Raw genomic sequence first — 27,633 nt, 5'->3', positions numbered from 1 at the left:
CCAGGTTGGGTGGAGGGACCTGAGGCAGTGCTCACACTCCTGGTGGAGATCTGAAGCTGTATAAAAGGAGCCAGAGTGAAGCTCCAGGGGCCAGGGATAAAGGGATCACCCAGGGAGGGCAAGGGGATGAGGCTTGGAGCCCCAATCCCATAAGATGGGCTTGGAGGCCCTGAGTGTGCAGGCTTGGAGTCCAGTGTGTGGGGCTTGCAGCCCAGGTTGAGGCCACTGGGACCATGAGCTCTGGTGGAAAGTGAGAGTCCCAGTGAGACTCCAGAGTTTGGGTCCCAGTGTGAGCCACCAGAGGAACATCTGTGAGGCATTGGACATAAGGGGAAGTAGGAGTCATGCGTAAGGCCCTTGTCATCAGGGCACACAAATGGACAGCCTCTCACCTGATTACATCAGATATATATTAACATCAAGGCATGGCAGAAAAGTTAAATGGGTAGCTTGCCCAAAGTCAAGTGGGTGGACCAATGAGTGGACCAGCCATGGGACACATACTTGTTACAATATATAGAAATTGTTTCTGTATGGTTCTCATTGCACTCCCTTATGATGCAGAGTCTTTGATTGTTTCTACATGTGAAGGACAAAAGGTACCCCTTGACAATACTGGGCCTTAAATACACATTGTATTATTGCTTCAGAGTTGCTAGAAAATCCAAAGTACTAGAACATGTCAAAAGGCAGTTTTAATGAGCGCAGTAAGTTTCTCTATTCCTTGAATATATTTATTTGTACTACTCATGAATATATTCATTTATACCATACAGAACTAAGTCAGGAAAATCTATACCAATAATAGCTTCCTGAGCATAATGCATTAAGGGAAAGGTTTCATGAGATTATGGATGGGGAGTCAGCAGTTCTGGATGCATTCCTTACTGCATGATTCTGGGCAAGTTAATATCCTGTGACTCAGGCCTCGTGTCCAGTGCAGCATCTTTGACCCTGTTCTGTCAGCAAGACTTTGAGCACCTCCATGTCCAAACCTCCTCTGCAGCAGCAGAACTTTCCTGTTTCTGATAGAGCTAAACCACGTTTGGCAAGTAAAATAAGGCTTCGCCTGCCAGCCAGCAGCTGCCAACAGGTGAATGGAGATACTTTTGCACCTTCTTCTGGAGCTTCTCTCTTCAGCAGTTGCTACCTTGCCTGGGTGAAGAGAAAATATATTTTTTCTCTAGCTCTATATAAAGATATGTATACTATATGATACTATACAGATAAAGACTGAATCTATAGATATATAGATTCAGTCTTTATCTATATAGTATCATATAGTACATATACACATACAGAATCTCTCTCCACATATTATATCTCTATAGCTATATTTCCTACCTACTTACTCTGTTTCACTCACAAGCTTTTCAGAAAACCTATCATCTCTTCCATTTTGTTTATCTATATAATTGTGGATGTGTGCAATGGAGGAGTGTAATGGTAACCTATAACAATTTACCAGGGGATAAAAAGAGGTAGAAGTTTTTCCATGCATCAGCTGGCTCCATGAAAAATGTTTCTGTGCACACTCTTACCACATGGTGAGTTGAAGTTAAAACTGTACTAACTCACTCTTCTTTTATTAAACCATAGTAATTCGATCCTTATCTTACAATAATGTAAAAGAATACTAGTGACTTCTGAAAATTTAGGCCCTGTAACTTTTCCTTGTTTAAAATCTTCAATTTAGAGTTGTATCATGTACAATAGACTTATTAAACAATGTGCCTTCTCAGGCATTCCTTATGCCTTATAATGCATTAACTTCTTTGGTGCTTCAGGTATACCAACAATAACAACAACAACTACAATAATAAGTACTGTACCACAATTAATATATTTTATTAAGATCAGAGTAATACAAGTTTGACTTTTAATCCAGAGTTGTTTTTTTCCTCTGTCCCATTCATCATTTTCTATAGTGTTTATCATATCACTTTAGTTGTTTCCCCACTGAAGGTAAAGTGATTCCAATCCTTTTAGTCCTAACAGGTTTACCATGCTACACACATTTTCACAGTCTCTACACAAGCCCCCTCCAATATGGTAATTAGAGACAGTGGCCCCAAAATGACCATGGTATTCCTGATGAGTGGGTATAGTAGCATTTATATTTTCCATTGTTTGGGGCACATTTAGCAATGGTTGCTGTAAAAGCTACTCACAATAATGACCAGGGGGAAAATTATCAAAAGCACCTAAATGACATTGGAGACCGTCTCATTAATATTTTTTCTAAGCAAATTATTTAGTCTTAAAAAGTTGCCTTATTAAACCATTATATTCTAAATCGTTTTTCTGGTTTTTTCCTGTCAGATGTTTATCACAATAATATCAAGAAAAATAACCAAAGATAGTAGTAAATATAAATATAGGAGAACCTGATTCTCATTTGAAAAAAGCCCTTTACACTAAAGTAGAGGGGCCCTTTCGCAAGTGAGATTTCAATGACATAGTTGAAGAAGTAGGCATATGAGAGAGAGAAAGCAAGCATGTAGAGAGCAACAATTAACTGTACTCCAGCTGTATTTCTAATCTACCCTGTATAGAAACTGTAGTGTCTAGATACCCAACCTGAAATTCCTTCTTTTTAAATTTTCCAGGAAAGGATTTAACATATTTCTATATTTTAAGCTGCATTTCTGTATGTTCAACATTGGTAAAGGTGACTTCACATTAGCTTACGACTACAAGAATATAGCTTTGTGAACAATACTGTTAGCCCTTTTGACCTGACAGGTTAGAGAAAAAAAACAAGAAAAGAAAAACAGGGTCCTGCAGGGTCTTTTGATGAATAGATACCTTTGATGCACTCCTGCTTGTACGAAATCTTATTTCCTTGAATGCTGCAGGAAGCAAGTGGCAAAAGGTCATGCTAGCAACTTTAAGTCTCTTTCTAGTCAGCTTTTTGTCCATAAGTTCCCCATCAGCTTTTCCCTAGGCCACATTCCTGATGCTTATTCTGACTGACTGTTTAGTACTCACTTACTGCCTTTGCTATATGGGTCTTCTACTTCTCTCCATCTCTGTCTACTTCTCTTTGGGGTATACCCATGCTGCTTCCATGATGCTGTTAAGACTCCTGAAAAAAACATTCGGCCTCTCACCCCCCAATAATCCCCACTCACCTGCTTGCACAGTCTAAATCCAGAACTGAAGAGATGACAAAATTTCTAGACAAACCAGAGATGGAGACCTTGAGAGTGGCTTCAGGGGCATGTACCCAGAGCATCCTCCCCACCTCAGCTCTGTATCTGGAGGTTGTGAAACAGGACAGTGCTTGCTTATTCATCAGTCTTGAAAGAAGCATGGAGGTAGTGTAGACATGCTCTTTCAGACAGTTTAATTTTATGAAAGCTTTGAATAAGTGAAACACCTAGCTCCTCAAAGTTGTTTTTTTTTCCTTGGATGATGACTTGTGCCTGTGTTCAGGGGATAGGCCACTAGTATTATAGCTATTTGTTAACATAAAGGAGTTTAACTATTGCTTACAAACTTCTCAGTCACAAAGCAGTTTTTACACCCCCCATTTTCAATGAGAACTAGCCCAATCCATAAGAATATATTGATTATATTCAGGGCCTAACGTCCATAAACCAGCAAATGAAAAAGACAACTCTGCTGTACTCTCTGATGCTGTGTACAACAGAGCTTTTGGGGGATGCAGAAGGTATTTATGCTAACAGCAGGCTGCAAAGGAAAAGATTATTCTGTGATACCTATAGAAAGTAAAATGCAGAAGAATGTTCACAACCAAACTTCTATACAAGAGTTTCTCAAATGGTGCCACAGCACCCTGGGGTACCTTGAGAACCTTTCAAAAGTGTGGTGAGGTGCCAAGCAATGTTAGCACTGTTAAGCATGCAAATGTGAACCACAAGATATACCCAGAGATTTCACATAGGAATTAATAGCATTAAATACAATCTGACTAATTGAGGGTTTTTTTGTAACAGAAGAACTGCTCTATTATCTTTCTGCAATGAAAAAAAAAAGTGAAAATTATGAACAGGGATTTTCCAAGGGCTGTCTTGAGTCTAAAAAGGTTGAGAACCACTGCTCTACAGTGTTACTGATCCCAATAAATTAGCTATATTGAATTGCAGCAAAAAACTAATTAGGAGAAGAAAAATTCTAGATGCATCACAAGATAATGAAAATATCATTGGCCTCTGAGAAGTCCAAAAAATTTACCTGATCTGAAATCAGACAGTCTCTCTCAGCTATAAATAAGCATGTAAAATTTTGTAAGCTAAATGTCATGATTGTCTCTTACATTATGTTTAATGCAAAGGACTATCTTCAATTTTCCAGGATCAATAGAATGAGATCCAGAATGACACACTTGCAAGTAAACATGAGATATGTTTCAACTTAATTGAAATATAGTACATTTCATTTACCTACATTTATCTTTGACAAGATTGTTCCCCCCCCCCCCCCCATTCTTACAGTTGTCATATTTGGAACATTCACTGCTTAAAATGCAAAGGAAAAATATTTGAAAGTACCTAGAAGCAGTCTCCTATAACAGACCATCTTTGGCTTCTCTTTGGCTTACGGATTGCAGTAATATTGAAATCAAGCTTCAGTGATTCTCCGAAATACACATAGCTCTCTTCCCATTAATAACATGCTCAAGGTTTATATCCAGTTATAACAACTGAAAATAGAAGTTTCCATGCATATTATGGCCTTTCACAGAAAGCTATGTACACACTTCTCTTTTGAGTACATTCCACAAAACACAGCGAAAATGAGTTCACTGATACAAATGTCTGTCACAACAGCTTTTTAACAATGATTTTTAACAATACTGCCCAGTATTTGCAGAATGTAGATTTTGCATTCAAAATTGATAGCACACATCAGAAACCTGATTCTAGGACCGGGGTGGAAAATTATTTGTGCCCAAGGGCCACATAGGGAACTTTGATATAGCTGTCACAGGCCAAGTTGGCACCCCCCCCCCCCCCACACACACTTCCTTCTGCAACAACTCACCAAAACTCCTCATGTGGCTGTGGGTGTCTTGGGAGCAGTGTTCATGGGCAGGAGAGTCTGGGATCACATGCCCCTGCCCTGTGGGGAGGGTGTGGGGGTGTGTACATCTGTGTGTGTGGGGGGGGGGGTGCTAGGTCCTGAGTGCCTACTGTGGGTAAGGGAAGGGAGGGGGGACAGGGGACGCATAAAGCAGAGTTTCCCCAGGTGGTATGGTTTGTGCTGCCCCATGTTGCTCCACATAGGGCCAAGCCCCATCTATTTATGCTTGGACAGCCTGCATTGTGCTCCCACCAGTGCCCATGGCCCAGATGGGTGCTGCTCTGTGGCCCCTGCGTCTAGTGGCAGCTCCTGATCTTACCCCTGCAGCTGTGCATCATGCAGCTCTGGGTGAGCAGCTTCACCCATCTCCTGTCCCAGGACGTGGGGCTCTAGGTCCAGTGCCTGTGAAGGTGGCCAGGAGCTCGAGCCAGAGCCCTGACGCTGGGGCAGGAGCTGTCTGGCTGAAGATGCTCACCTACCCACCCAGAATAGCATGGTGCAGCAGGGGTAGAAGAATCTTCTGGCAGGCTGTTCCCAGCACAGCTGCAGCTGGATGAGTGCTACTTTGCAGCCTATCGCTCCCTACCTCACTTCTAGCAGCAGCTTTTCCTCCCACTCCTTCTGTACCACCCCTGGTGGGTACATGGGGCTCCTGCTCCAGATCCTGGCCACCTGCTACTGGAAGGCAATCAGGAGCTGAATCTGGAGCCCCACACACTGGGGTAGGAGTCACCCAGCTGAAACTGCCCCTGCCATCCTGTGGTGAGCAAGATCAGAAACAGGAGAGACCACTGGAGGTGGATGGTACAGAGCAGCACCCGGTTGCCGCTGCACCAGGAACAGCCCTGCCAGAAGCTATACACTAGCTGGGGCCTGGGCCAGTGGGTGCTGATGGAAGCCTAGTTTAGGCTGCCCCAGCTTGACTGGGCAGGGCATGGCCCCATGTGGAGTACCATGGGGGCAGGCATAGGCCAGATTCAGTCACCTGGCCATATTTTGCCCACCCCTGTTCTAAGAGAGATGCTCATCTAAATTGGTAAACTAAAGCATAGCATGTGACCCCCATATCCAATCAAATTGGCTCAGACACTGAAGACTTGCCAGGGACCAATTGAAAACAAAGAAATTAAAATTAAAAATTGGCACATAATTCTGAACAACAAATAAGAGGAAAATTCAGGGATTCTGCAAACAATTTGCAACCAGAAACAGAGACACAATTCAAATGTGTTATTCATTATTCCTCATCTGACTATATTTTTATATTAGCACAATTTAAAAACATCTTGTTCTTAATTAGCATTAAAGCAGAAATAAAGGTCAGTTTACTTTGAGTTCCAAGGGCAAAGCAATCCTAATTTAGGTAATGGTAATATGCGTTCAGTTCCAAATCTGGTTGAGACTGAGGTTAAGGTTCAGTGTTTCACTGTAAAATGCATCAGATGTGTTAGATTAAGATTTAAGAACTTTGGCATTCACAGGTTTCCCTTGTAAGATTTTGGGCTCAGATAATCATAGTCTGACAAAATCAACGTATTTGGAAATAAGATGGTGATCTCATGAGTTTAGTGGTTTTGGTGAGATTTTATCTGCATTCAAACACAAATTGAAATGTAGGTATTTCTGTTTTGAGATCCCACCCATGTTGAAATCCTAAAAAATATCTGAGAAATAATAGCTCTCGGGATTTACAGTGGTTTGGATTCAAGGTTCAGATCTTGTTACATATATTTTAAAACTTAGTTGTCATCAACATGTGTTCAGCAAGAAATAGATGCACAAAGCAAACACTAAACAGAGGGAAAAAACTAACTCTGAAATCTACTCGGGGCTAAATAAAGGTCCCTTGAGAAGAGAGTTGGAAACAGATTGCTCCTACACAAAACCTACCTTAAAATGACATCAGGTACTGACATGAACACACAGAGGCCTCACAGATGTGACTGGGTAAGAACAGGGTATACAGTGCTGTACTACAGGGATATGACTGGCCACCCCTTTTGTAGCAACACAGCAAGTCTCAATTCCCAAGCAACCCAATGGCCCACTTCTTTTTTTTTATTGTCTGAATGGAAAGAGAAAATGAGCAAGTTATACACAAAGCAATAGAAAAGAGCAAAAAGGAAGAAAGGTGTGATGTCTGGCACTACTGTTATCAGCAGAAGGGAGTAGAAAACTGGGTCTGCAGGTTGTTCACGTGCTCTGTGAAAACAGTGGTAGCTAAGACTTTCTGGAAAGGAGACATGGCCAAAGCCAAAACCCACACCACCATATTGTTCCCTATTCAGAAGCAACCCAAGGGGAGTGAATGCAGTGACCACATTACTCACAAAACTCCTCGCTTTTCCTCCTGAAAACACAAATAGACTCTCCTATATGCATAGAGCATCTGCAGTCCTGCTCTGGATTAGTATTCACTGTGAAAGCAATGTGCCATCAGGATGAATTGGTTTCACACTGCTAAGTGTTTGTTTGCTCCTGGATGCGTGGCACTGCTTCTATGACTGATTCGTCTCCTAGTGCTGATTACATCTCTTGCATATATGATTTCTGGTTCTTAGCTACTGCCCGTGATAACCAAATAATTTTTTTATTATTTTTTTCACAGCACAAAATGCATGTCTGTCTTACACATTCCAGATGCTTTTCTGCTGCTTTGTCCTGTCCTCAAAAACTAGAAATGTGCCCCATTAGACTATGGGGCAATTTATGAGGTGCATTAGAGTATATTGAAGTAATATCACTTCACAAAGAAGCGGTGGAAGAGATTTAGTCAGTATTAGTAGAACCTTCCCACTCAAGCTGGACACTGACAAGTCAGCAATACTCCAGAGAGCCCCTTTGCTTTCCCCCTCAAAATGTAAACATGTGGCAGAAGACAGGGCAGGTTTGCTCCTTGTCCTTAATTATAGTGCTTACTTATAGATAGGGGTCTACTGAACTTGAGGCAACAGCTGCCCAATTTTTCAGGCAGATCCAGGAACCACCAGCCACTTTCATGGGCAAAGTGCAGTAAGCACCCCCCCATGTCTCCAGCCAAGGGGCCCAACAGGCCCTGCCCTTCACCACTCATTGGTTTCAAGGGCTGTTCATCATACAGCCACATCCCTTGTCACTGATTGGCTGTCAGGGCTGTCTACCATGCAACCCAGCCCAGCACCACCTATTGGTGCTGAGGGGTGGGACCCTATGACAGACTTCCCATTGCAAAGTCCATTTCTTTCACCTGGCTTTCTCTAAAACAAACATACAGTAGCATGCAACGTGCACAGTTAAAAGCAACAATGACAACAGCAACTAAATCCACACCCTACCAAAGCAATCATTGCACTATAAACATATTCTCCTCCTTGAGAGAGAATGGCTGAAGGTCCTGGCAGATGTTAAATAATGGTGTGATGGGATCTGATCCTGGATCCCAACAGTCATGTGTCCTGCTATGCTGCATGTGCATAGCAAGATGCACAACTTTTGGCATCAGGGATAAAGTGTGTCAGAACCAAAACACCCAACTGCTGGCACAGGCAGTCTGGCATTAGGGACCAGTCTCCAATGCTGTGCTTCCTACAGCACCCTTTCAACTTGCTAGTGTACACAGAGCCCAACATTGTATTCCCAGGCTTTGCCTATACCAGCAAGCTGAGAGTTGCATATGGGGTAGCCCAACATGTGGCTGCACAGTGCATGGCTTTACAGGTGTTGGATGGGAGGACCCAAAGAATTTCTCCTTTTAGTAAGTGTTCACCCAGGGGTGGTCTCAATGTCTCCTGGTGGCTGCTCAGCCCTTGCCAACCTGGTTCCCTTTGGGTACTCCCCCATTTACTTGTCCACCATGCCTTGATGTCATTAACTTCTGAGGAAAAGGAGGCTGACCCAGGGCTTCCCAAGCCTGGAGTTATTCTTATGACCACAGGTGCCTGTGGTCATTGCCTATGGGCTAATTATGTCAATCTTCAATCATGTCAATTATGTCAATTGTCAATCTTCCCCAATACCCACTCCCAAACCTTGCAGATTATATGCTAGTATCCTGGGCTATGGGCTCCCAGTCCTCACTCTTCCTGGGCTGTATGTAAGGGGGTGTGGGAGCCAACAGTATAGGTTTAAACTTGCCAGGCAGAAGGAACACCCAACCTAGCACTTTTAAACCTATACATGAGGGCAGCCCCATGCAGGGGTACATAGTGTGTGGCTTTAAAGTTGCAAGGTGGGGACAGCCCATCAGCTTCTCATCACACATTCAAGTTAAAGTAATACAAACCACCATAAAGAAATTTCACATGAATTGGGGAACATTTTTGTAGCTGGTTTGCCATGCTGTGGCCCAATAAATTGATTGAAGGTGTGACATGCTACTGTTAATCATGTAATAAATGTAACATCTGCCAGAGGCCTGAGATAACAAACAATGTGACAAAATCTTAGTGTCAGCAAATCAAAGCACTACTGAAAAGTACTTAGAAATGACAGTGATAAGGGAAGGGCAGGGCAGGGCAAGGCACTGGATGGTATACAGGGGTGACCAAGATTCAGCCTGTGGACCCATATAATTTGGCCCACAGGGCTCCCCACCAGTCTAGAAATTTGGCAGCAGGGAAATAGTTACAGTATTGATTGCTATAGCTCCAAGATCTGCAGCAATTAACTCTGTCACCTTTTTACCACCAACAAATTTCTGAACCCATAGGAAGTCTCATGGGCCAGAAGACCTGGTATTGTGCACCAAATTAGGCTGGTGGTCTGAACTCATTCTACTCATTTGGTTTTCAAGGTCAGATGAGCTGAGTACAACCTCTGAAGCAATGATCTGACACATGTTAAATCAATCAACAATCCAGATTTAAACATAAATCACAGGACTTCAGAAGCTAAAGTTTTGTTTTAAAAAAAAGACATAGACCATCTCAAAATTCATGATAAAAATCAAAAAGGATGGCAATGCTGAAAGCCTGGCCTTTCACCTTCATGGACAAGGGCAAGGTGAGTTCTGATCTGGACCATTTCTTCCCAATCTACACACAAAATCATTTTGTGACAGTGCTGTAAAGACAAACCCAAGCAATTTTATTAGCCCCTCCTGTCAAAACACATTTGAATGAAAACACCTGGAAATGTAATTTTAGTTCAGTATCACATCCAGTGAAATTTTATTACACTAATAAAAAGGTTCTAGCCTGAAATAACATTTGGATGATACAGCAGGCAGCCTTGAGAAGTTAGAAAGTTATATGTATGGTTTTTAATTTGAAAGATTATATTGCCAGGCCACTCATCCAATGGTAGTGAGATGCAACAGAGTCTGAATCTCCTTCTCTGTTTCCAGTGCCATGCATTACAATAAGCTATAGTAAATACAGCAGAAGCACTCTTTTCAGTCATGTAGTAATGCGCTCCTTGAAAATAAGGGTGTTTCTCCTTTTCTCTCCTTTTTATTGCTGCAGCTGTGTGCACAGGTTTCTTGCTTTCTGTTCAACTGGTGCCGAGTTCTGTTAGTGGTTTTGTGCAGCCAGGCTCTCAACACATCTGTTGTCATCATTGTGCATTTCAGAAAACTGACTGACTGGGCTCAGAGCAATATGACATGCATAATGCACTATGTCAACTGCATAACAGAAATCAGAAACATTTGAATGCAAAACTCCAACTGCTCTTACTGAAATTGTATATAAAAGCTCCCACCTGAGACACTGGAATGTGAAACTTGTGGGAAACATCATATATTGGCCTGGTGTCTTCCAGCGAGTGTGAAAGCCTCATTATTTTGGGAGAAACTAACTAACTGATCCTAGGCAGAGACAGACTAATGCAAACTTATAACACCTACAGAAAAAAAAGAAATAGCACACAAACCAATAGAAAAAAAAAAAAAAAGTATTTTATGTCCCATTACATGGGGATTGGAGGTATATAGAGATGCACATTGCTATGAACACCTGCCATAAAAATAAACCTTAGCAATGCAGGATTTCCAGTACTTGTGGCTGAAAGCAGTTGAGCTATGCTACTATCCAGTGCATCCACAGGTGGCAGATAATGGGATGACCTTCAGGGAAGTTTAGTTGCATATTTAAGCAGGGTTAACTCTGGTGAATAAGCAGTCATGGACCAAGCAGTGGCAGTACCATCAAGATGCAGTGGGGAAAGCAAGTGGAAGTGCTCTCCCTCCTGAAAAGCCACATACAGAGCTGTCCCTAGGGGTGTGCGGGGCCTGGGCATATCAGCCTGCATGGGGCCCGGGGGTGGGGAGCAGCTGGAGCTGGCAGATTGTGAGGTCTCGAAGCTCCTAGTCATGAATTGGCAAGAGGGAGGCAGTTAAAGGTCATCTAGCACGTGGATTGGCAGGAGTGCAATTTGACAGCTGTAACTGGGACTCAGCAGCCCTTTTTAGGGTCCACTCTGCTCACGCCACATGGAGAAGGGGCTAGAAAAAAGTGCCCTAAACATACCTACTCACTCTTTTCCTGACTGGAAAACTGCATCAAGTGCACAGTTATTTTTACTGCGGTAAAAATCCCAAGTTGCAACAGAACCTCTCGATCTCAGATTGGCCTTGTTGGCCATCTTCAGCCCCATAGATAAAATGATCATGGAAGACAATCATCCTTGACTGCAAGGGATTGCCAGTCATGAAAATGGTTGAAGCCACAGTATGCCCAGTTCTCTGAATCAGCTATTATCAGAATGTATATGATGCTGACATCTGTAGAGTTGCACTGGTTTAAATCTAAGTGACATCAGAACCAAGCCCTGAACCTCTAGCACACAGTAATATTAACTTTCTCATGTACACTTAAATACATGGTGCACTGGAGAGTTATAAGAGGAAAATGACCTGAAAAATCCTATTCACTATCCAAGCACAAATCTTTGCACCAACAAAAGAAATTGTTTTTTTTAAAAGACCATCCTGCATTTTATACAAGTCCCTAGATAAATTAGGATAGAAGGTATGCAATAATCTGGCTAGTTCTGTAAAAAGATGCCTAGAAAACTGGCTGCTCTTCACTCCAAACTTAACTTGAGTGAGAGCACAGAGACTCCATGTTTTCATTAACTTCTCTGACATGAAGCGTAAGGACATTGTGGTAGAAATTTAAGCCATCTCCATCCCCAAACAGGAGGACTTGCCAGTAAACAGAAACACAGAATATACTCTACAGTTTAGTTGCGAATTCCACCTGGGTCAGCCTAGAATACATGAAGATAATTACAATCTACATATGAATACAATATAGGCCACTGGCCTTTACATGTGACATCAATTTTGTATCAGGCCTGGCACCCGCAAAATAGTAAAGGAGTAACATTAATTGACACAGGTTATACACCTCATCCCCCCAAAAAAAATCACAGCCCACCAAAATGAACAAGCATGAATATTCAGCTATACTGTATTTGCAGCTCCTAATGATAAGCAGTAAAAGCAAGTAAGAATTCATTCATATTAACTACTGCTTCATACGCACTGTTGATTGCCTCTGTGTTTGACTGAGTGCCATACAATTACTGATGAGTAAGTGTTTCCATGGAGCAAGAGCAAGTATTCTAACAGCATATAATTCCAATGCCAAATTCTATTCTCAGTTACACTTTACATAACCTGACCAAATTCAATAGGGTTGCACAGGACTTTTGTCTTCTTTGGCAGAAGGTATGCTTTGAACAAATCTTAGCTAATTCAGACAGACAAACAAACAAGTTCCCCCTTGGCCAGGCATGGACATTACACTTTTACTGGTGTAAGCAATTGGAAACTGGTCTATACTTCTAAGAGAACAGAAGTTCAGCACACAGAATCAGCCTATATCCATAACAGGACCAAAGTTTGGCACACATGTACTTGAATTTACTGCACCCTTTGGTGCCCCCCTTGGGGGCAAGTCTTAGGCTGGATTCTGCCATTTTTAAACAAGTCTATTTACGGCATAATAAAATTCAGGTACATTAAACTGCTCCCGGACACACATCTACATGTACACCTGGACTGGGAGCAAATTGAGCCTGACAGGAGCAGCCTAGTCCAAGGCTGCTCCTGCCCTGCTCTGTCCCCCTGCAGCAGCTGGAGGGAGCTCCAGGCTTCCCAGGGTGCCAGCCCCAGGCTGGCAGGAGTCTCTGGGGGCAGCCCTGAGCTCTGAGGGGTGGGGTGGAGCTGTCCTGGCTCTGGGGCAGTTTCCCCTCCCCACCACTTCCTGGAGCTCAGGGCTCAGCCAGGGGGCAGTTTTGGTCAGGGTCTGTGTGTGCTTCAGCACATTAGTTCAATTTTCTAATACCCGTATCTATTGGTACTAGCAAATGGCACTTTTAATTAATCTACTATGCAGTAACTGCTATGCAAATGTAGATGATGCTTTACTGTGCATTAGATTAGTCTAATGTGCAGTAAAGTGCACGTATAGATGCTCCAAAAGTCAATCTGTTTGTACTCTGTTCAGAGAGGAATGCATTCAACTATTATGGAACAAAACTATTTCCTTATAATATTCAGGTCTGTGTAAAATTGGTAGACACTTACATTTTGAGTTCAAAGGAACTACATAGGAAATTCAAAGAATTTGGGCCCAGCTATAAGTTTAAATGCTAGTTTACATACATACATCCAAATCAAGGATGTGCCCTTCTGCACCAATGGAGCCAAACTGTTCAGCGGGCATGCTGCAAGTTAACCCTATACCCTCCCCAAATGCCACTCTTATGTTTCCCCTACCCAATCATTAACCCAGAAAGGGAGAGTCATTCTATAGCGTGTAGTTAGGCCATTCATCTGGCCATGTCTGTGCATATATGTGTGTGTGTGTATAAATAAATACCAGTGTAGTTATTAGACTAGAAACTACAGTTTCACAGGCTAAAATGAAAGTTATATCATTACCATGCTGATAGGCATCAACTGAATGTAGCTAAGTAAGAGAAACATGCCTCCCTTCTCACGCTGACACAACGTTTGCATGTCTACGGCACCTCTGTGCCATACCAGGGAGCACCACTAAAAAAAAAAAAAAAAAAAAAAAAAGACTTACCACTTACACCATAGACAGATCTAGGATTTTGAAAAAGGGGGAAAACACATGGTGAGGTGCATAATCACATAATATATTTTTCTCCAGGTAAAAAGAAACTAGAAGCTTTACTAATATGCTAGGGGCCTAGGACTATATTATTCTGTTTACAGTTGATGCAAAAATAAATATGATGGGCTGTGATTTTGGGAGATGAAGTGTATAACCTGTGTCAAGTAATGTTGCTCCTTTATTATTTTGTGGGTGCCTGGCCTGGTATAAAAATATAACATTATTGAAATGAGTTTAAAAACATTCTGCAAGGCTGTGAAATTGGAGTTACATTACCAGGAGCTGCTAACAGACAACAGAATTGCAGAAGAAAGGCCAGCTTGATAGGTGTAACATCAAGACCATTAAAAAGGAGAGAGGCTCATTAGCACCTGTGAAATGAACACCTCAGAAAGAATCAGGTATATTTTAATGAGCCATCAAGTCAATTGACACCATCACTGCTGCTGTTCGGGCAGAAACTTGATTTTAAAATTTGGGTGGAGAAGGAATTAAAGGTAGCTGCAATTGCATTAGTGCACTCCCTTTGGATCCACCCTTAATCTACAGCCTCCCACTCTATGTTCATGAAATCTCACAAAATCTGTTTATAATCCTTATTATAACCTTGATTTTATACCAATTCACATGCTTAAGACAGAGCCTAAGAGAGGTGTGCTGAGCCCAAATCACAGGGACTCTATGGCAGCTACCTTGCCTTATTATTTTGGATTTAGCACGCCCAGAGCAGGAGCAAGTTGGTGGGGTGTACTTTATAGCAATCCGAGAGGCAGTGTAGATATGCTATGTAGCACAATTAGGTAAGAAAACGTGGGAGAATCAAGGACTATTCTTTGTCTGGAACATGCAGTACTGGCTCTTGTCCCATTCAGGCTATTGACCTAGATGGGAACATTGATCTATTTTGGTTATGAAGGAGTTCTACTCTTTTTCATAGCGTGGATCATGTCTTAAGCGAGACAGTTTCTCATATACACTTCCCATTCAATTTATGATTGCAGAACATCCCTATGGCAACCTCAGCAATTGCTTACTTAGAAAAGTATTATTAGGAAAATATTTGATGTATTTTTGGCTTTTTGCAAGTTCAGTTTAGCAGCTAGACAGAAGGAGATGAAATCAGAAACATGCAGTGCCAGCCAGCTCTTCATGGACCACCAGCATGCACTCTGCAGACCACATATTGAAAATACCTGAAACACTAGAATTCCCCTAAAGTCATGAAGCTAGTTCCAAAGAGGATAACTAGGTTTTACCTGTGTGAAATCTGTGTTAGAGATATCTTCTGAAAGTGTTTTTGTTTTATTGTTGTTTAGTAAGAGCCCATCCCCAAGAGGTCTCTTTTCCTAAATGAGAAAAGTAATTAAATAACATCTTACCCGGTAAACATAGTTAACATTATCATGACTCAGGAAAAATATGTTGTTTAGTTCTCAGTAAGTGAATTATAATACATTTTATGCTGCTACCCCAAAAATGTCAGACTACTGCTTGTTACTGTACAGTTTCTGTTGTGCTGAAGTTTTAGGAGCAGTAATGGAATATTTGATATCTTCACTAGGATTTCCTGATTTTGTAATGCTTGACTTATAAACTGAGGTTTCTTGCCATTTATCATGTTGAGTGTAAATGTTATGTTTGATGCATATTGGCTTTAGTGACATACCCCAAGGCAAAGCTTTAGAAACAGGAATTGCTTCAAACCTACATGGTCATTAATCTAAAGGGTCAAAACAGTAGTATAGCTAGGACTATGGGGAATGTTAATTGGGGTGTTTTGGTGCAATAAATCAACCAAAAAAATTCAAACTGAATTTAAAAGTGTTAAGATTTTGTCACCAAAAACCAAGCAAAATGTTTCACTTTGGTCAACACAAGATGCTCCACTAAAACATGACTAAGCATTCTGTTTCTAGGCCCTCATAAGAAATGGAAAGAAAACAAAGAGCTGCAGTCACAAAAATACTCAGGCAGGAGCAGGGCATGGGACAGAGCAAAGGTGGGCAAAATGCAGCCTGCTTGCAGCCTGCCAGGCCATTCTATCCAGCCCATGGGAACTCTAAAAAAATTTAGAAAATTAAATATTTATCTGCCCATCATGCAGCCCTCGATGGCTTGCGAAAACTCAGCAAGCAGCCCTCCACCTGAAATGATTGCCTGCCCCTGGGACAGAGCTTAGAATACCCTATATACTTAGTTGTGAAAACACTTATCATATTTCACAGTGTATAAGTCGAGGTTAATAATAGCCAGTTCAAACCCAGACATAGTAGGGATTACAGAAACGTGGTGGGATTCATCCCATGACTGGGCAGTTAGCATTAGGGGCTATAGGCTCTACAGGCGGGATAGAGAAGGAAGGAAGGGAGGGGGTGTGGTGCTCTATGACAAAGAGCAGTACACATCCTCTGCTAGCAAAATGGAGTTGGAAGAGGGGCAAGCTGGAGTGCTTTGGGTCAAGATACAAGGGGGTCGTGGGGAGAGGGATTTAATGGTGGGGGTCTACTACAGACCCCCCAGCCAAGGGGAGGAGCTGGAGTCCTTTTTCAAATATATAGGGAGGATGAAGAAGGCGCTGGGAAATGTGGGGCCCCTGCAAGATACGCTGGGCAATCTGGTGGTTGCGCCAGAGGAGAAGGCAGACCTCTTTAACAAATTCTTCACCTCCATTTTCTTGTGCAGGAACCAGGACTCCCCCACTGTGATTCAAGATGGACTTGAGGGGAACGCCTCAAGACCTAAGATTGAGGAGGACCGGGTTAGAGTGCTTCTGGAGGGGCTGGACATGTTCAAATCAGCAGGTCCAGATGCTCTCCACCCCAGGGTGTTGAGGGAGCTAGCAGGGGTTATTGCTGGACCCTTGGCATGGCTTTACAAGCATTCGTGGTGCTTGGGCCAGGTGCCGGATGATTGGAAGATAGCCAATATGGTCCCCATCTTTAAAAAAGGGAGGGAGGACCCGGACAACTGCAGTCCCATCAGTCTTACCTCAATCCTGGGGAAACTCTTTGAGAAGATCAAGGAGCACATATGTGATGGGCCGGCATCAGGGGTGATGCTCAAGGGCAACCAGAATGGTTTCATTAGGGGCAGGTCATGTCAGACCAACTTTATTGCCTTTCATGATCAGGTCACAAAAGCATTGGATGCAGGTGTCGCCGTGGATGTAGTCTTTCTGGACTTCAGCAAGGCCTTTGACACTGTTGACCACCCCATCCTCATTAAAAAAACTAGGTGATTGTGGCATCGATGCCTACACAGTCAGATGGATTGCGAATTGGCTGAAGGGTCATACTCAGAGGGTGGTGGTGGAGTCATGTTTGACCTGGGGGGGAAGTGGGCAGTGGAGTCCCCCAGGGCTCGGTCCTTGGGCCCACACTGTTCAATTTCTTTATCAGCGATTTGGATGATGGGGTGAAAAGCAACCTGTTCAAATTTGCTGATGATACCAAAATTTGGGATGAGGTGGTTATGTTAGCAGGAAGGGAAAGACTGCAGAAAGACCTGGATAGTAACGAGCAGGACACTTATAAGATGGGAAACTCCCTTCTTGAGAGCATGGAGACAGAAAGGGATCTTGGAGTCATCATTGATTCCAAGATGAACATGGGCAGACGATGTGAGGTCATGGTCAGCAGGGCTAACCGGACCCTATCGTGCATCCACAGGTGCATCTCGAGCAGGTCCAAGGAGGTGATCCTCCCCCTCTACGTGACACTGGTCAGGCTGGAGTACTGTGTCCAGTTCTGGGCACCCCACTTCAAGAGGGATGTGGACAACATTGAGAGGGTCCAGAGGAGAGCCACCCGCATGATCCAGGGACAGCAGGGCAGACCCTACAATGAGAGGCTACGGGACCTGAACCTGTTCAGCCTTCACAAGAGAAGGCTAAGGGGGGGGGGACCTGGTAACTGTCTATAAACTCACTGGGGGGGGACCAGAAGGGTTTGGGGGAGACCTTGTTTCCCCTAGTGCCCTCTGGGATAACAAGGAATAATGGCCACAAGTTGTTGGAGAGTAGGTTTAGATTAGACATCCGTAGGAACTACTTCACAGTTAGGGCGGCTAGGATCTGGAACCAACTTCCAAGGGAAGTGGTGCTAGCTCCTACCCTGGGGGTCTTTAAGAAGAGGCTTGATGCCTATCTGGCTGGGGTCATTTGAGCCCAGTTTTCTTCCTGCCCAGGCAGGGGGGTCAGACCTGAAGATCTACAAGGTCCCTTCCAACCCTACTTCTATGAGGTTTAGAGCCAAAATATTTACCCTTAAATTTCCACCTTGACTTATACATCATACCAATACTTTTGACCCCCACCCCAGCACTACCCTGGCCTGACCTTGGCTCCAGCCAAACCCCAGCTCAGCCCTGGCCTTACCCAACTGTCTTCATCTACCAATAGTGTCCCTCTTGCTGCAGGCAATGGGGCTTGGGCTCCGCCCAAGTGCAGCCTGCAAGCCTTGCCATCACCATGGAGATGCTGCCTGGCCAGGCATTAAACTCAGTCCCGTCCCCTGTGGGTGGTGCTGCCTGGGCTCCACCAGGTGAGCGCTGATCCTGTCCCTGTCCCCTCCGAGTAGTGCTGGGCTCGGTGCGTGGCTGTTGCAGCCTCATCCCCTGCAAGCGGCACCAGCCTCGGCACTCGGCTGGCACACCCCAGGCAGTGCTGCTCACAGGGCATGCGGCCATACCAGCTGAGCTCCAAACCCAGCCCCATCCCATGCAAGCAGCACTGCGGCATGTGTTCACTGCCCAGGTACCCAGCCTGCAGTGAGGGTACTCAGGGGTCAGTACAAGTCAACCCCGTATTTCTGATCCAAAAAGTTAAGTCGACTTATACACTGGATCTACGAAACCCCTAGCTTTTTAGTTCAGAAAGATGGGGTTGACTTATACATCACATCAGCTTGTACACCGTGAAATACAGTACCTAGAAAATAAGAGATGTGGGTTCAAATCCCCTTAGGCTTAGCAAGAAACTAGACCCAGATTTCTGAAGTGCTAACCACTGCTCTGAACATTGAGCTAGTGGTGTTGACAAGAAATATCACCATTGAGTGATGGTAGTACAAGATTTTTCCAGGCAAAACTATTTAGAGAATTTTACCTTCATGCATAATTTCTCAAGATAATTGAAACTGCAGTTTCCAGAAAAAAAATTATATATATTACCCTTAAAATATATGCATTTCACCTGAGTGAAACTTAGTAGACTGAATTGTCTGATGGGTGGATGCTGATAAGAGATGGTTTTTAACATGTTCTTCTTGTTACATTGTTTGGAATATACCAATGTTTATATACTGAAAAATAATGCACAGCACCTGCTGTCAACATAAGCTCTTTAGGAAAGAACAGTGACCTAACGGACTTGAACAGAACCTAAATATTTCTATATCCTGTTAATTACAGAGTAGGGCAAGTCTCCCACTTCCTCATTTCCATCTGCTACTGATTTGCTAGCTCCACATATTATGAAAATGTGCCAGACAGAAGGTCTGCCCAATATGTTTCATGTTCACAGTATCTAGATGAAAGATGGTTTAGTATCAGTAATTAAAGATTCACCGGCCTTCATTTTAGCTCAATATTTCTTTCATGGAGATGAAAATCTCCAGTTCCAGGGGAAAAAAAAAAAAAAAAAAAAAAAAAATTATAATGGCTTTGCAGAGAATGTATAGCAGAAGGAAAATTGTTTTTCGTCCCCAGTATGGCTTGCAAATGCATGCTCATGTTGTGCAATTCTTTCTTACATACTATAGTAAGATAGTTTCTTGAACCTCCTAGCAGTGCCTAGGGGCCAGATCCAGTTTGGCCATATAGGCAAATACACTCAGGCCCCTGACAGATATTACATTTGTGATTAACCGGTTAACTTGTTAATCACATCTTACAGTGTCCTGGCTACACATTCAATCAATTAATGGTGTGATAAAATGAGGAATAAGCCACAAAGCTAGTACACAAAATAACTTTGTGGCTGGATCCTATCATGCCTTTAATTGAATGTGTAGCCAGTGCTCCAAGCCTCTGCAGCACACAGGAACCCTTCAAGAGTCCCATGTGTTTCAGAGGCTGGGAATACCCATCAGTTGATTAGCACTCCGCTAGCTGGAAATGCCCATTAGATGACACGGTTATCCAGCCAAGGGAGCACATAGAGGCTTTGGCTCCCATGTACTCCCTAGCTGGGAACACCCACCAACAATAAACACGTATTTTGAACTACATATCTGAAAGTAGCAAAGAAACAACTCAGTGCGAGTAAATGAGAAAATACAGAGGGAAGCATACTACTGTATTTATCTGGATCCAAGACAACTTTGAATTTAAGACGACTCCCCAGTAATTAGATCCTATACGTGGTAATTATAAATTTGTTATAGCTTTGTGTATAGAATCCACTTCGCAGAAAATTGCCTTGAATTCGTCATCCACCCCCACCCCGACTCCTTCCCCTTGTTCCCCTGCCTTCTACCATGAGGGATCCTGGACTCTTCAACCTAAAGAAAAGAAGGCTGAGAGGGGACCTGATTGCAGCTTACCGCTACATCAGAGGCTTGGTGAACAACTGTTCACCAGGGTGCCCTGGCAGAAAACTAGAAACAAACAGCCAGAAACTCCTGGAAGATAGTTTCAGGCTGAACATTAGGGGAAACCTTCTTTACAACTAGGGTGTCCAGACTATGGAAAAAGGTCCCCTCAGAGGTGGTACAATCATCTACCCTAGAGGTCTTCAAGAGAAGACTGGATGGTCACCTGGCTGGGGTCATCTGACCCCAGATGTCTTTCCTACTCCTGCAGGGGGCTGGACCCAATGATCCTTCAGGGTCCCTTCGAGCCTTATGAGTCTATGTGCCCCCTGCCATGTGTTCCCCTGCCACCTGCTCCTCCATGTTTGTGTCTGCTCCCCACTGACTGCCCAGGCCATCCTATCCCTTGCCTCCCATGCCTGTGTCTATCCTTCCCATCTCTTCCTCCCTTACCTGTTGCCCCCTGTACCCTGCCTAGTCTAACCCCTGCTCCCCTCCTGCAACCCGACCCACTACTCCTTGCCCCCACCATTACCTCCTGCTACAGCTCTGTTCCTCCAGGACAGTCAGCCACAGTACAGCCTCACCCCAGCCAAGCCAGGGAGAAGCAGTGGTAGCTCCCAGCCAGGTGCAGTCACGACTAGAGATACCAGAGCAGGAGCATAACATAAGAGGAGAGGGGGCAGACTGGGGGGGAAAAAAGAGAGCAGGGGAGCTAGGCACAGGCATGAATGGTACAAGGGGTGGGAGAGAAGGCTTCAGCTTTCACCCAGACATACCCTGCAGACTCCTCCAAGCCACGCCCCCCCTGCAGCTGTATGCCTTCTTCCCCACCCAAATGAGCCATTCCAGCTCAGGGTAGGCAGTGGCTTAGCTCCAGTTTTCACTCTGAGCCTGGGCCTCAAAACTAAGATGAAGCTTTTTTTCCCCCCCCATGGTGGCTGGGGGGAGGGGCTCAACAAGAGCCACTTCCATGTAGTGATCCCTGGTCTAGAGATCTTGAATCAGCAAAAACACCAAAGCACACAAAGATAAAGATATGGACACTGTTTCTGTCATATGGAAGAACCTGGGGGAAAAAAGACCTCAGCTTGGACTAAGTATGATATTTTGAAAGCAATAACATTTTATAATGCAATATTCTTTTTATATGACACTAGATGGCATGCCCCAAAGTCTATACTTTATCATCTAATTTCAGTTTCATCATCTTAAAGTAATATCAGGTATCATTAACATCTTCCCAAATACAGATCTTGCATCTTGGTCACGCAACAGAATACAAAAAGCTCTGCAGAACTGTAGACTCTACAGAATAAGCAGGAACAAGCTACTATGAGGGTAAGCTGGAGTTCAAATTTACAGCATGTTACCCATGCTGTCAGCCACATCTAGGCTCCAAGTGGTGAAAAAGCAATCCCCGAGATCCTCCCCATCATTCTGCTGCTGTGGAAGCTAGGATCTCCAGGTTTTTATTCCCTACTATAATAAAATAAATTCTAAATACCTAAAAACACCCAAAATCAAATGCCAAAGTTTAATCATGGAAAAAAAAAATAATAATAATCAGAGCTCCCCCTGCCTCCTTCACTCACCAGGATGCAAGTCCAGCTGCAGCTGTCCCCTTTCACTGCTTTGTGGTCCTGAACAGCCCAGATATGCCAGCGCTTTGCCTATGCCATTGCCCCTCAGCCCTGCTGGTGCCCCTCACTCCTGACCCACAGCCTTCTGACCCTGCTGGTGCTCCTCACTCCAAAGCCACAGACCACCAGCCCTGTCAGTGCCCCTCACTCCCCACCTACAGCCCCTTTGGCCCTGCTGTTGCCCCTCACTCCCAACCCACAGCTGCCCCAAACTTACCAGTTCCCCTCGATCCCAATGTACATCTGCCCATGTTCAATGTATAACTCCAGGTCTGGAAAAGCAGAGCTGCTCCCCCTCCCCCAGGCTATTTTTAGGTCCCCACACCCCCATTCCTAGATGGACAGCCCCTGCTGAAGACCCTGAAGACCTGCTAGCCCCGCCAGTCTCTCTCAGACCCAGCAAACCTCCCCATGGACCCGCTAGGCCCTCGATCCTGACCACTCCGACTTACTTAGACTGAGTTCCTGGCACAACTCCAGAACCAGAAAGCATGTACACATACTGCACCCCATCTCTGATCATATGGCTACAAGCAAGCCACATGATAGTAGAGCAAGCACAGCAAACGTGCAAATCCCCAGAAAGACTAGAAGAGGTCAGAATCTTTTTCACATTATAAATTCTTTTGTGAATCTCTGGGTTTTTCTTGAGATTCATGTTTGCTTACTTAACAGTGCTAACATGGTGTGGCACCCTGTGGCACTCCTGAAAGGATCTCAAGGCACCCCAGGTTGCTGGGGTGAAATCAATTCCTGATGTGGCTCTCCTAGCTATATAGTTGTCACCTAATTAGCCGTCTCAATTTGAGGAGTGTTAATGACCTAACATTGTATATACGTCTCTCCAGTGAAAACAGCAGAACAGCTGCTTTGCACAGTGAAGCAAAAGCACCCTGCCTTATTCACTGACTGTAATTGGATTACTCACCTGAAAAAGACAAGCAGAGCTTGAACCTGTCCTTAAATAAGTTAAGAGCTCAGCACCATCTTCTTAATGTTCTTTGTTTGGACTTTATCAATTCATATATAGGGGTTGAAACTAGACTACTTATTTCATAGTATCTAGAGATAAAATCTGAAAACCATGAAACACAGGCTTCTGAAGTTATAGTTTCAATCAGCTGCAACAAATTCCCTGCCTCACTGAAACCATTTCCATTTCATTTGGTGTTCTGAAAAAGAAAATCAAATTTAAAGACATCATTTAAAAGTCTCCTAAAAGTTAATTGATTGTGAGTTGCCTGGATTTTATCTGATATTTTGTATGGTGCATCTTGTGGAGAACAAGCCAGGACTTTTCTAGTAGAAAAGATTGATCTTACTAAAAATCTTCAAAAAAATTAATTTTAAGTTGTTTTGATCCCACAAGAAATATTTTGTTGTTTGAATTGGCCCCTCTTATTTAGTTCTAAATAATTTTTAAAACATCATAGTAACTGAGCATACACAAACACACTAGGCTGCATTTTCTATGGCAGGGGTGTCAAACTCACCCAGGCCACAGGCCAGATCTGGACCACAGGCTCCTCCTGGGACAGATTTATTGGACCAGTGACAGCTACAGTGGGTCCCATAGTAGCGTCCAGAGTCTGGTGCTGGCAACGGAGTTAAGTAGATGCAGGGTGAGTGACAGTCGCATCTATTCACATGTTTCCTTCTGCCCCACCCCCACCCCAACATTGATGTCCATTGGGCCCAGGATCAGTTCACTCTCTCCTTCCCTGCCCCCAGCTTCTGGGCGCCTGGCAGGCCAGACAGAATGACCCTGTGGGCTGGATCTGGCCTGTGATCCATATGTTTGACAGCCCTGTTCTATAGTATACTGTTTTACAGGAGTTTAAGTTTTAATGCCCCTTTTTCTCCTAATGGTTGGGCTCCTGAAGGAGTACATCTGCCATAAAGCTGCAAAATAATTTTATTTTTAAAAGAGCTGCTTGACACATCATGGAGATCTCATGATTCTGCGTTCATTATAGAAGAGGTAGTCCAGCCAGGAAGGCCTACAGGGTAAAATATCAACTGAAACTACAGTTCCTACAAGACAATGCACAGCAGTATTCTAGAGTTTCAAACTGCATTGACACGACGTGAAGTTTGAGTCATTCCAGCAATGACCATGTTTCACCAGAGTGAAAGATCCTGTTCTGTTTTTTAAATAGATGTTTGTCAGAATTTCTATTCCAGGGAAACATTTTGGAATTGGATGTTATCCCTTTTCAGAATAAAAATACACATTGCAGTAGTTTGTTGTTCTAAATAAGAGTCATTTTAGTTTTTTTACCCTGCTCTAATCATACATACTATCTTTTGTACTATGCTGAAAAATGTTCCTGGCATAATTGCAAGGACCCTCATATCAGTAAAAAGAGCAACATTCTGATTAAAAAAAGTATGCAGTATCTCCCAGAGGGGTTTATTTTAGTTACTGTCAGCTAAGCGAAACTCATTTACAGCTTCAGAGTCTTGGCTCCCATGTACAGTCATCCCAATTGTAAATATAATTCACTTAGTTAAAACAAAGCTTCTTCGTAGAATACACACATTCTTTGTTCTAGAGCCTGATGTTACCAGTATAAAGGCTACATTCAATACATGTTGCCTTTTCCAATTCTGCAGCTGGAGAAACAACCCTGGAAAACTACTCTCTGGCCCATGGCCAGCACTAGATAATCTGAGCCTATGCAATACAAGGCAGTAAGATCCAATCCAGAACTCTCTACGTAAGCAATCACCCTTGCTTTTTTAACATAAAAATTCTTAGCATCCATCTGTCTAAAGTCCACTGCACTCCATCCAACTTAACTCAATGGTAAGGTTCCCTGGAATGGAAATCAAATAAGTAGTAACCTGAGTTATTTCAATAGTTCCTTAGATGAGGATGTCTAGCCTGGGGTTTGACATTCCCACTCCATACCTAGCAAACAGCATATTCACTGAAAAATGCTGTTTCTTTTGTCACTAAACTATATGAAAAACATGGGTTGAATTCATTTTTATAGTGTCAGACAAATATGAGAGAGAGGAAACTAAAAAGTTTCAAAATATTGAAACAGCTTGTTTTGACATTTCCAAAATGAAACATTTGGGCTGGCGGGATGGGAAAGAGGAGGAATGTATTCACAATGGGATTTAAGTAATATCAACAAAACCAAAGTGAAAAGACATTGTACTTGTATACAAGCAGTTCCGGGATGCCTCTGGGATACAGAAGACCCAAATTCAAATCTTCTCTCTCGCCAATTCCAAGCAGGAATTTCAACCAAGCTCTTCCCAGGAGAGAGTGCTCTAAAACTTAGTTCCAGAGTATTCTGGAGGAAGACACTTCCTACAAAATCTGTAATATTTGTTGGAACAGGGACTGAAACTTAGCTAGCCCATCCCAGGTGAAGACTGTAGCCACTGGCCTAGAAAGATCATAGCCTAATGAAATTATTCATAAATGTATACATTATTTATGCAAAACATATTTATTATAAAATAATTTATAAATTTATGCAAAGTGGAATGGATTTTTAACCACTGAAAGTTAAAAACCCAGCTCTGAATAACTAAGAGACTTGTAATGGGAGTACTCTTGGAGCAGGAATGTGAACCTAAGCCTCATGCATGCCCTGTGAGTATCTTAACTACTGGGCCATAAAGCATAAGAGATTGTCAAGCATCACTTCCTGTTACCCACTGACTCTGTTTTGAAAAAATGCTAAAAAACAACTGAACAAGACATGTTGATGGCCCCACAATTTTTCCCCCCACTTTGCCAAAACCTTAAAAAAAAAAAATTATATATAAATAAAATTTTATTTGTTCATGGGGCTGAGAGTATGCTACAGTCAGATGCTAATGCCAGCCCAATATCACAACAAAAATTGTGTTAGAGAGAGGCACAGAGAGGGGCTAATTATTGTGTCAAGAAGACATGGGCAACGCAACAAAAATACAACAGATTAGGAAATAAATCAAACTGCAAGAAGCAGGTTCCAGAATCAGATGTTATGTGAATAAGGAATCAATGAGTCTTCTCTTCTGGAACATGACTCAGGTGTGTGTGCAAGCTGCACAAGGGCCTTGTAAACTATGTGAGACAGGCTTCTTTATCCTACACAGAAGAAGTAATTCCCCAGAATATCTTTAAATGTAATTCTAAATCTTCTTAGATTAAAACTGAAACTATTTAACTCTTGCTTTCACATACCCCTGTATTTCATACTCTAATCACAACCTGAATTGTCCCATTGTAAGAATCAAGCACACATGATGAAGCAATCAGTGTTACAGCACCTCAGTTCTTCTAGTGGATATAGTACCATTAGGTTCCAGTAAGTTGCTTGCTTCTTTTTCCCAGTTTTGGCACTGGCCTGCTGTGAAAACTTGGGCAAATAACTTAATCTCTTCTGAGCCTTACTGCCCCCTCAGAACCCTTATTAATCCTGCAAATTTAAATTCCAAGCTTTCAAAGCCAAAATTGTCTCCATGTAGCTGAACATTACTTTGCACAACAGGGGCCTGTAACAGGGGGCCTTCTTGGGGCCAATTTAACCATGGCCCGCCCACCTGTTTCTGGGCTAACTACCCATGTTCTCACCCACCATGCCTTGTTGCTAATTAATTAGTTAAAGATGTAATTAAGTGGGAGGCTGCCCTTTTCCTACACCGATGCCAGGGGTGCTATCTGCAGCTCCATTCTTCCCCTACACCAGTCAAGCCTCACAGATGGCATCCAGTTGTTATCATCATCACCAGCCCCTACACTGGGCCCCAAAATCCTCCTGATTGAACCCTGCCTGGATTCCTCTCCTCAGGCAGTCTCATCCACCTTCATACTAGGCAGCATAGCTCCCTGAACCACTTCCCCTTCTGGGTGTGGTCCCCCCGGGACCTTTGGCTCACTAGCCCTGGCCCACCTCCAGGCTAGTCAGAACCCCAGGTGCACAGCTCTTGGGCGTTCCTCATGGTGGGCCCCCAGCCCTTTGACCCTTCCGGTCCTGGCCCCAGCATGGACCAGTTAGGGGAAGTCTAGACAGGTCTGAGTCTATGGCCTCACTCTTTCTCCATGGGGTCTGCCTTCCAGACCCTCCAACAAGGGGTAACCCACCCAGTTGTGGGGGCTAGGGGTTAAGGTGCCCCAACCTGCCTTTCACTGGGGTGGTAACTGGCCTGGCATTTCCTGGGGGCTCCCGCACCACTGAGAGCCCCACCAGGGCACCCACTCCCAGCAGGGTGCAGTTTTAGGTCATGCCCAGGACCATGAGCCTCCTTACCATCCCCTACAGCTCTTCTCTTACCTCCAGATGATACCAGCAGCCCTCCAGCCAGGCAGTGTTGTTACCTGGCCTTCAGCAGCAG

The 27,633-nt window shown here is 43.5% G+C and overlaps 1 long non-coding RNA gene across 1 annotated transcript; it reads right to left on the bottom strand.

The window, feature by feature from the left end:
* Positions 1 to 116: 116 nt before the first annotated feature.
* LOC132247751 (uncharacterized) lies at positions 117 to 27,633 on the bottom strand. Its single transcript, XR_009459143.1, has 3 exons — positions 27,573 to 27,633; positions 3,135 to 3,260; positions 117 to 1,155 (listed from the first exon to the last, which is right to left on the bottom strand). It is a non-coding gene; the product is annotated as an uncharacterized LOC132247751 (long non-coding RNA).

The sequence above is a fragment of the Alligator mississippiensis genome, chromosome 1 (assembly GCF_030867095.1).
Source record: "Alligator mississippiensis isolate rAllMis1 chromosome 1, rAllMis1, whole genome shotgun sequence".
NCBI classification, from domain to species: Eukaryota; Metazoa; Chordata; order Crocodylia; family Alligatoridae; genus Alligator; species Alligator mississippiensis.
Note: the sequence above shows the minus strand (reverse complement) of the source record. Positions and strands in the feature narration are given on the sequence as shown.